General features: G+C 37.7%; 1 protein-coding gene across 1 annotated transcript in view; it reads right to left on the reverse strand.

Annotated features, from left to right (window-relative positions):
• The window catches only part of TNNI3K (TNNI3 interacting kinase), a 340,280-nt gene extending 333,600 nt beyond the window's left edge, over window positions 1-6,680 (reverse strand). Inside the window, exons 1-2 of the mRNA XM_081490211.1 lie at window positions 6,413-6,680; window positions 3,840-3,926 (exon numbers count right to left, since the gene is read on the reverse strand). The gene's annotated coding sequence lies outside the window, so the exon portion shown is untranslated. The remainder of the gene's footprint in view (window positions 1-3,839; window positions 3,927-6,412) is intronic.
• Between the last annotated feature and the right edge of the window lie 4,320 nt (window positions 6,681-11,000).

Here is an 11,000-nt window from a genome sequence, read left to right on the forward strand (position 1 = left end):
GGTCACTGCTACTTTCTCCTGGGTCCTGGTGCACACAAGGTTTTGTTTGTGCCTTCCAAGAGTCACAAAAAGATAGGACACTAAAAGATGAACTCCCCAGGTCAGGAGGTGCCCAACATGCTACTAAAGATCAGGGGAGAAATAATTGAAGAAAAAATGAAGAGATGGAGCCAAAACAAAACCAACACCCAATTGTGGATGCAACTAGGGATGGAAGTAAAGTCTGATGCTGTAAAGAGCAATATTGCATAGGAACCTGAAATGTTAGGTCCAGGAATCAAGGCAAATTGGAAGTAGTCAAACAGGAGATGGCAAGAGTGCACATTGACATTTTAAGAATCAGTGAACTAAAATGGATTGGAATGGGTTAATTTAACTCAGATGACCATTATACCTACTACTGTGGGAAAGAATCCCTTAGAAGAAATGGAGTTAGTAGCCATCATAGTCAACAAAAGAGTCCGAAATGCAGTCTTGGATGCAAAAACAACACAATGATCTCTGTTTGTTTCCAAGGAAAACCATTCAATATAAGAGTAATCCAAGTCTATACCCCAACCAGTAATGCTGAAGAAGTTGATGCTGAACAGTTCTATGAATACCTACAAGACCTTCTAGAACTAACACACACAAAAAGATATCCTTTTCACTATAGGGGACTGGAATGCAAAAGTAGGAGGTCAAGAGATACCTGAGTAACAGGCAAATTTGGCCTTGGAGTACAAAACGAAGCAGGTCAAAGGCTAACAGATTTTTCCCAAGAGAATGCACTGGTCATAGCAAACACCCTCTTCCAACAACACAAGAGAAGACTCTACACATCACCAGATGGTCAGTGCCAAAATCAGATTGATTATATTCTTTGCACTCAAAGATGGAGCTCTATACAGTCAGCAAAAACAAGGCCAGGAGCTGACTGTGGCTCAGATCATGAACTCCTTATTGTAATATTCAGACTTAAATTGAAGAAAGTAGGGAAAACCACTAGACCATTCAGGTATGACCAAAATCAAACCCCTTACGATTATACAGTGGAAATGACAAATAGATTCAAGGGATTAGATCTGATAAGAGTGCATGAAGAATTGTACAAGAGGCAGTGATCAAGATCATCCCCAAGAAAAACAAATGAAAAAGGCAAAATGGTTGTCTGAGGAGGCCTTACAAATACCTGTGAAAAGAAGAGAAGCAAAAGGCAAAGGAGAAAAGGAAAGATATACCCATTTGAATGAAGACTACCAAAGAATAGGAAGGAGAGATAAGAAAGCCTTCCTCAGTGATCAATACAAAGAAATAGAGGAAAACAATAGAATGGGAAAGACTAGAGAGCTCTTCAAGAAAATTAGAGATACCAAGGGAACATTACATGCAAAGATGGGCACAATAAAGGACGGAACAGAAGCAGAAGATATTAAGAAGAGGTGGCAAGAATACACAGAAGAACTATACAAAGAATATTTTCATGACCCAGATATCCACAATAGTGTGATCACTCAACCAGAGCCAGACATCCTGGAATGTGAAGTCAAGTGGGCCTTAGGAAGCATCACTATGAATGATGTTAGTGGAGGTGATGAAATTCCAGTTGAGCTACTTCAAATTCTGAAAGATGATGCTGTGAAAGTGCTTCACTCAATATTCCAGCAAATTTGAAAAACTCAGCAGTGGTACAGGACTGGAAAAGGTCAGTTATCATTCCAATCCCAAAGAATGGCAATGGCATAGAATGTTCAAACTACCGCACAATTGCACTTATCTCACACACTAGTAAAGTAATGCTCAAAATTCTCCAAACCAGGCTTCAACAGTATGTGAACCGAGAACCTCCAGATGTTCAAGCTGGATTTAGAAAAGGCAGAGGAACCAGAGATCAAATTGCCAACATCTACTGGATCATCGAAAAAGCAAGAGAGTTCCAGAAAAATATCTATTTCTGCTGTATTGACTATGCCAAAGCCTTTGACTGTGTGAATCACCACAAACTATGGAACACACTTCAAGAGATGGGAATACCAGACCACCTGACCTGCTTCCTGAGAAATCTGTATGCAGGTCAAGAAGCAACAGTTAGAACTGGACATGGACCAACAGACTCCAACAACAGGTTCCAAATAGGCAAAGGAGTATGTCAAGGCTGTATATTGTCACCCTGCTTATTTAACTTATATGCAGAATGCATCATGTGAAATGCCAGACTGGATGAAGCACAAGCTGGAATCAAGATTGCCAAGAGAAATATCAATAACCTCAGATATGCAGATGACATCACCCTTATGTCAGAAAGCAAAGAAGAACTAAAGAGCCTCTTGATGAAAGTGAAAGAGGAGAGTGAAAATGTTGGCTTAAAACTCAACATTCAGAAAACTAAGATCATGGTATCCAGTCCCATCACTTCATGACAAATAGATGGGGAAATAATGAAAACAGTGAGAGACTTTATTTTGGAGGCTCCAAAAATCACTGCAAATGGTGACTGCAGCCATGAAATTAAAAGACAGTTGCTCCTTGAAAGAAAAGCTATGACCAACCTAGACAGCGTGTTAAAAAGCAGAGACACATTACTTTGCCAACAAAGGTCCGCCTAGTCAAAGCTATGGTTTCTCCAGTAGTTATGTATGGATGTGAGTTTTGGAGTATAAAGAAAGCTGAGTGCCGAAGATTTGATGCTTTTGAACTGTGCTGTTGGAGAAGACTCTTGAGAGTCCCTTGCTGTGCAAGAAGATCCAACCAGTCCATCCTAAAAGAAAGCAGTCCTGAATTTTCATTGGAAGGACTGATGCTGAAGCTGAAACTTCAATACTTTCGCCACCTGATATGAAGAACTGACTCATTTGAAAAGACCCTGATTCTGGGAAAGACTGATGGTGGGAAGAGAAGAGGCTGACAGAGGATGAGATAGTTGAATGGCATCACCGACCTGATGGACATGAGTTTGAGCAAGCTCTGGGAGTTGGTGACGGACAGGGAAGCCTGGTATGCTGCAGTCCATGAAGTTGCAAAGAGTCAGACATGACTGAGCAACTGAGCTGAACCTAACCTTACGCTCAACTTTCAAAGTTAAAGAAAGCACCTGTATTACAGGGGACAATGTCTATTTATATCTATAAAACCTTCTAATCAAAGTTTATCTTGGAAATGAAAGGCCCTTAGGTTCTGTTAAGTATCTTGATGTGTCTGAATATGTGAAGACCAGCATAGTGTTTGGAATACAGTCTGGAGAAAGAACTGGGAAACTTATTAGAATGAGAGGATTCCAGTTCCCAGAGATAATCTATGTGAATTATATACATATATAATGAGGGGAAAGGGATTTTTCAGGGACCTGAAAAATATAGTTTTTCTACTAAACTCAGGGCAAATATTTATTTTGTATTTAAACAGATTCAGTTGTAACAAGGAAAAAAAGAATTTCCATACTTTCTCCCTTCCTTCTCATAGATCAGCTTCCAAAAATAGTTTCTGATTTGACTGGATAATAGTTAATTATAAACTGCATTAACTTTAACCAATTATAATGAGTGATGATCTTTATGTTAAATTTCATTAATAAAGACCCCATTGATATATAAGCAGTGAATTTCATAAGTTAATTTATTATCTTGTCAGTGCATTTAAATCTGTACTTGGACCACTTGCTATGATCATAATTATTTCTTTGTGTAGCAAAAGTTTTCTAGCTCTAGATTTTATTAAAAGTGTTTGAAATTTCTCGAAGAACAGTATATTGGTGGGCATAATTTACTTATGCAAACCTCAAGGCTAAAATAAATAGGAAAGAAACCAATCATGTAAAACTTCATTGAGTGCAACATTTCTCAACCTGCAAACAAAACAAACACTTACTTGATTTCCAGAATTGTGTTTTAAAAGATTTCTGCCACAAGATGTAAATGCTTTAATTCTTTTCAGGGAAATATGATACTCTCCTACAATGAAATGGTAAAGGAAAAACAATATGAACCATTTGAATGATCTGCAGAGAGAAAAAGGGTTGATACTAGTGAAGAAAAGAAATTTAAAATATCATTCACATTACTTAGCTACAGTGTTGGTTGTAAGCAAAGATATTAAGAGCCTTTAAGGAGGCTGGAGATTCAATAACCAGATTGGTGACACACCTTAAAACAGTGCCCAAAGAATATAGACATTAGAGGTTTGATTGCCTTAGTGATGCACTGAAGCACAATTGAAGAAATAGAAACCTGGTATAGAGAGCTAGGAAATGACAGTAGCAGATGGATTGCAACAGTCTGCAACAATCACGGATGAACTACTCTTTGAATGATTGAATTTTACACTTTGGAAGACGACTAGATTCCTATAGCCAAAGGTTTCAAAATATAGACTATTTGTCCAACCATCCCAGAAGGAAACATTAAGTCTGGTAGTTTCAATCATTTACTTACATGGGCATTAATGCCCTTGGGTTTCATATCTATAGACACAAATGTCAACAATCAGGATGTGGTACAGGTAGATGATAGCAATGACTGATTCACAGGCATTTTCTGACTTAAACTCTTGCTCTTGCAGGTACAGATGCGGTAGGGAATCAGTATTTATTATATATTTATTCCATTTTGGATGCATTTTTAACTGAGGTATAATAGACAAACATTATATTAGTTTCAGTAGAAAACTTGAGGATTTAAAATTTTTATATATTGTGAAATGATCACTACAGTAAATCTAGTTAATATACATCACCATATATGAAAAAGAAAAAAAAAAAGTGAAAGTGCTAGTCGTTCAGTCATGTCTGATTCTTTGTGACCCCACGGATTGTAGCTCGTCAGGTTCCTCTGTTCATGGGATTCTCCAGGCAAGAATACTGGCATGGGTTGCCATGCCCTCCTCCAGGGGATCTTCCTGACCCCGGGATTGAACCTGGGTCTCCGGCATTGCAAGAAAATTTTTTTACCATCTGAGTCACCAGGGAAGCCCATCACCATATATAGTTATGTATTTTTTTCTTATAATGAGAATTTTTAAGATTTACACTCTTAGCAACTTTTAAATATGCAACATAGTATTATTACTTACAGTCATCATGGTGTACATTACATCCCCATGACTTATTTTATAACTGGAAGTTTCTACCTTTTGAATATTTTCACCCATGTGGTCCACTCCTCACAGTCTACCTTTGGCAACTACTAATGTGTTCTCAGTATCTATGAGCTTAGTTTTATTTTTTGTTGTTTGTTGCTATTAGGTTGGTGCAAAAGTAACTATGATTTTGGACTCTGAATTTTAAATCATTATAACTAGGCTCAAACACATCTCTATTAATCAAAATAGGAACCATTACAAATCAACACATTTTTGCCAATGAGAAATGTTTGTTTATTCCTGTAGCATAAAAATCCATGCTTTAGGATTTAACAAACTTTTGGAAAGCATTTTCTGCTTCCTGCTTGTTGTGGAAGCATTTTCCCTGCAAAAAGTTGTCAAGATGCTTGAAAAAGTGGTAGTCGGTTGGCAAGAAGTCAGGTGAACATGGCACATAAGGCAACATGTTGTACCCCAATCGTTCAGCTTTTGAAGTGTTGGTTGTGTGACACGCGATCGGGCGTTGTTGTGGAGAAGAACTGGGCCCTTCCTGTTCACCAAGGTTGGCTGCAAGCATTGCAGTTTTCGGTGCATCTAATTGATTTGCTGAGCATACTTGTCAGATGTAATGGTTTCACTGGAATTCAGAAAGTTGTAGGGTATCAGACTGGCAGCAGACCACCACACAGTGACCAAGACCCTTTTTTTTGGTGCAAGTTTGGCTTTGGGAAGTGCTTTGGAGCTGCTTCTCAGTTCAACCACTAAGCTGGTTGTCATGTAAAATCTCCTTTTCCTCTCATGTCACAATCCGATCGAGAAATGGTTTGTTGTTGTTGCATAGAATAAGAAAAGATGACACTTCAAAACAACATTTTTTTGTGTGTGTCAGCTAATGAGGCACCCACTTATCGAGCTTTTTCACCTTTCCAATTTGCTTCAAATACTCCGGGAGTTGGTGATGGACAGGGAGGCCTGGTGTGCTGCAGTCCATGGGGTCACAAAGAGTCAGACACGACTGAGTGACTGAAATGAACTGAACCAAATGACCATAGAATGGTTGATGCTGAGTTCTTGGGCAACTTCCCCTGTAGTTGGAAGAGGACCAGCTTCTTTCAATGGTCATTGTCAACTTCCAATGGCTGGACACTATGCTCATCTTCAAGGCTCTCATCTCCTTTGCCGGAGAAAGCAATGGCACCCCACTCCAGTACTCTTGCCTGGAAAATCCCATAGACGGAGGAGTCTGGTAAGCTTCAGTCCATGGGGTCGCTAGGAGTCGGACACGACTGAGCGACTTTACTTTCGCTTTTCACTTTCATGCATTGGAGAAGGAAATGGCAACCCACTCCAGTGTTCTTGCCTGGAGAATCCCAGGGACGGAGGAGCCTGGTGGGCTGCCGTCTATGGGGTTGTGCAGAGTCGGACACGACTGAAGTGACTTAGCAGCAGCAGCAGCAGCAGCATCTGTTTTGCAAAACTTCTTGAACCACCACTGCACTGTACATTCATTAGCAGTTCCTGGGCCAAATCCGTTGTTGTGAGTTTCTCTCCGCTATTTTATGACTCATTTTGCACTCGAATAAGAAAATCACTCAAACTTGCTTTTTGTCTAACATCATTTCCATAGTCTAAAACACATATAAAATAAACAGAAAGTAAAAATTCATTAGCAAAAAGTATAAAGCAAGAAATGTGCATTACAAGGATGCATAACATAACCACATTTAAGAATGCATTCCATGAAAGTATTCCAAGAATGTATCAAATGGCAAAGTTCAACAATGCAAAACCACACTTGCGCACCAACCTAATATTTTTTTTTAATCCCACATTACTCCATTTGTATTTCATTATGTGTGTGTGTATTCTACTTTTCTAACTATTCATCCATGACTGAAGACTTATGTTGTTTCCATATCTTGACTACTGCATTGCAAACATAATGCTGAAATGTACATGGAGGTACAGATCTCTCTTTGAATTAGCATTGTGGGCTTCCCTCATAACTCAGTTGGTAAAGAATCCACCTGCAATGCGGGAGACCAGGGAGGATCCCTTGGAGAAGGGAAAGGCTACCGACTCCAGTATTCTGGCCTGGAGAAGTCCTTGGGTTTGCAAAGAGTTGGACACGACTGAGAGACTTTCACTTTTCATTTTAGGGGAATAAATACTCAGAAAAGGAATTGCTGGATCATGTGGCAATTCTATTTTTAATTTTTTGAGGAAATTTGATACTGTTTTGCATAGTAGCTGCACCAATTTACATTCCTACCAATGCACAATGGTTCTCTTTACTTCATAACTTTTTCAACATTTATCATTTCCTGTCTTAAAATATATCATTTTAACAGATGTGAGGTGATATCTCACTGTGGTTTTGATTTGCATTTCTTTAATGACTAATGATGGTGAACATCTTTTCACATACCTTTTGTCCATCTGTACGTCTTATTTGGAAAATACCTATTTAGATATTCTGCCCATTTTTAAATCAATCATTAGTTTTATGAATTCATATGTTTTGTGTAATAGCTCTTATTAGATATATGATTTGCAAATATTTTCTGCTGTTCAATAGGTTGCTCTTTCATTTTGTTGATGGGTCCCTTTGCTGTGTAGAAGTTTTTCAGTTTAATGTAGTCTCTCTTACTCATTTTTGTTTCTGTTACTTTTGTTTTGGTGTCAGATTCAAAAAATCATTACCAAACCAAGTTAAGAAGCTTACTATGTTTTCTTCTAGAAGTTATATGGTTTCAGGTATTACTTCAAGTCTTTAACCCATTTTGAGTTAACTTTTGTGTATAGTGTAGGATAATGGAGAAGTTACATTCTTTTGCATGTTGTTGTCTAGTTTTCCCAGCATCATTTAAGAGGCTGTTTTTTTCCCACTGTATATCCTTGGTCCCATTGTCAAAAGCTAATCAACATATACATATACAAACGTATACTAACATATATATATATATGTATATATATGTATATATACATATATATATATATGATTTTATCTCTAGACTCTCTATTCTGTATCTGTGTGGTGGTTTTTATGCAATACAATGCTATTCTAATTACTATAGCTTTATAATATAGTTTGAAATCAGGGAGTGTGATGCTTCCAGCTTTGTTCTTGTTTCTTTCTCAATATTAGGGATCTTCTGTGGTTCCATGTAAATTTTAGGATTGTTTGTTCTATTTCTGTGAAATACATCATTGGAATTTTGATAAGGAGTGCACTGAATCTGTAGACTGCTTTAGGTAGAATAGGCATTTTAACAATACTAATTCTTCCAATCCACAAGCATAGAATCTTTCCATTTATTTGTGTCTTCTTAAATTTCTTTCATTAATGCATTATAATTTTCAATATACAAGACTTTCAACTCTTTAAATTTAATATTAGCCATTTTATTCTTTTCAATGCAACTGTAAGTGAAATTATTTTCTTAATTTCTCTGGTAGTTTCTTACTAGTTTATAGAAAGACATTTTTGTGCATTGATTTTGTATCCTGCAACTTTACTAATTTTTCATTAGTTGTAACAGTTTTATTTTTATTTTTCTGTGGAGTCTTTAGGGTTTTCTATATATAGTATTATACCATCTGCAATAGTGACAGTTTTACTTCTTCCTTTCCAATTTGGATCCCTTTTCTTTCTTTTTCTAGCCTGACTGCTGTGGCTGGGACTTGCAAAACTCTGTTGAATAAAACTGACAAAAGTGGGCATACTTAACTTCTTGCAGTTAGAGGAAAGATTTTCAGCTTTTAACCACCGTATAGTATAGGTGTTATACTACTCTTTCATTTGGACCATTCTCTTTCATTTTGCTTAACTCTCTGCATTGGTTTGTACACAGTAGATGAAATCACCACCTTACTCTATCTAAAGGAATGATCTCACGTAGGAGATGAAACTTGTCACTCAACCCACTCTAGCTCGTCCTTCAAATCTTTGTGTTTGTCCAATAAGCTATTATATTTTAATAGCTCCTAGCAGATAAAGATGCTCTAAGACCTGTGAATCTCTCAAAGGGGAGGATACCATTATTTAGATTCAGGCTGACTGGAAGCCAGACCTTCACTCAGCAGCTTTAAAAGTATGCAAATATATACTCTCTTGTGGGACCACAAAACCAAGTCCCACTAGCCACCAGAGTCAGGTAATCTAGGTGTCCCATATGTAGCAATTGCAAAAATAGGAGCCATAGACAAGTCGTGTCCGACTCTTTGTGACCCCATGGGCAGTAGACTGCCAGGCTCCTCTGTCTATGGGATTATCCAGGCGCGAATACTGGAGTGGCTTTTCATTTCCCTCTCCAGGGGATCTTCCCGATCCAGGGAATGAACCGATGTCTCTTTACATCTCCTGCACTAGCAGGCAGGTTCCTTTACCTCTAGTGCCAACTGGGAAGCCCAAGACAAGTGAATGAGCTCATTTCTTGGAGATATCAGTGAGCTGGTGCAAGGAAATGGAGAGTACCAAGGTGGTGTCCATAGCCAATGGTCCTTGAGAGTAGTTTGGAAGGCCACAAATCTGAAGCTTGCCCCTCAGGCCAAAGCTCCAGGACAAGCAAAGAAACATGTCTATTCAGATTCTCTGCCCATTTTCCAGTTAGACCCTTTATTCCAATTTTCAACTTAATTCAAAATTGTGGTCTATTAGAGTACACCCAAACTGGCAAGTCTGAATGATACGGCATATTTGGCTTGTTGTGGCTCATGTAGATGGCTCTGTCAGAGACAGGAACTGGTTGCTTCCCACCAGAAACTGATGCAATTTGCTCTTTATAATACTTTAAAAACAAATGAACTCAAAATTTCTGTGAAAATAGACAAATGGGAACATGAATACTAGCATATTGGAATTGAGCATATCAGTACTGAAAGGAAGGAGAATGTGACTTGTGACAAAGTTCAGTACATGAAATATTAATACTATTATTTCCCTAAGTATCAACAAAAAAAGTTGTATTCCTCAACTGCAACAGAAATTGGCTTTATCTAAACATATTTTATAGGAACAAAAGATTTAAGTTAAACTATGCTTCAAAATAATGGGCTTCCCTCATGGTTCAGACAGTCAAGAATCTGCCTGCAACGCAGACCTGGCTTTGACCCCTGGGTAGGGAAAATCCCCTGGAGAAGGGAAAGGCTACCTATTCCAGTATCCTTGCCTGGAGAATTCCATGGACAGAGGAGCCTGGGGGGGCTATCCATGGGGTCGCAAAGAATTGAACATGACTGAAGTACTAACATGAACAATGCAGCTCATGGTAGCTTAAAGTATTTCTCCTGAAATATTTAACATTAATCTATAAGAATAATTTAGTTATTGACATGGATGAAGACTTGCATTTCATTTAGCTAAACAAAAAGAGCACCTGAAATGCTTTAGACAATTTTAAGCAAATTGATAAATGTTTTTCCTTAATTTTTTTTTTATTTTAAATCTTCCAGATTACATCAACGTTCCTAAATTTTGGGTCTCCAAGTTGCTCGAGTCCAGAGGATATTTTGGTGTATGTGAATGGCACGTGTAGCACGCCAGTTATCAGCCATGATAGACATACATATATTTTGCAGCAGGCAAATTTTGATTTTGGCTCTGTGCTAAATTTGGTAATCTTTAACAGAGGTAATATTGTCTAGACTCAGAAGATGAATGGATCATTGCTTGTGAGAAGTGATTCTGGATTCATTCCATCAAATTTTTGTGATTGTCAGCATATTACTTGGATTTTTGAAAATTTATTTCCACTTAATCTAATTAATACACACTCTTTACTTCTGTTTTGTTTAGTTTGGAAGATAAATGCCCAAGGTAGAAGATCAGTATCAAAAGTTGCATTTTTTTCTATGCCCTTCTTGGTCATTATTAACTCATCAGTAAGTTTACAGAATATATTTATTTACAAATAGTAGTTGTCCTTTACAAACCTTGAAAGCCTATG

This window comes from Giraffa tippelskirchi, chromosome 5 (genome assembly GCF_054371585.1).
Source record: "Giraffa tippelskirchi isolate mGirTip1 chromosome 5, T2T-mGirTip1v1.2.pri, whole genome shotgun sequence".
NCBI lineage: Eukaryota > Metazoa > Chordata > Mammalia > Artiodactyla > Giraffidae > Giraffa > Giraffa tippelskirchi.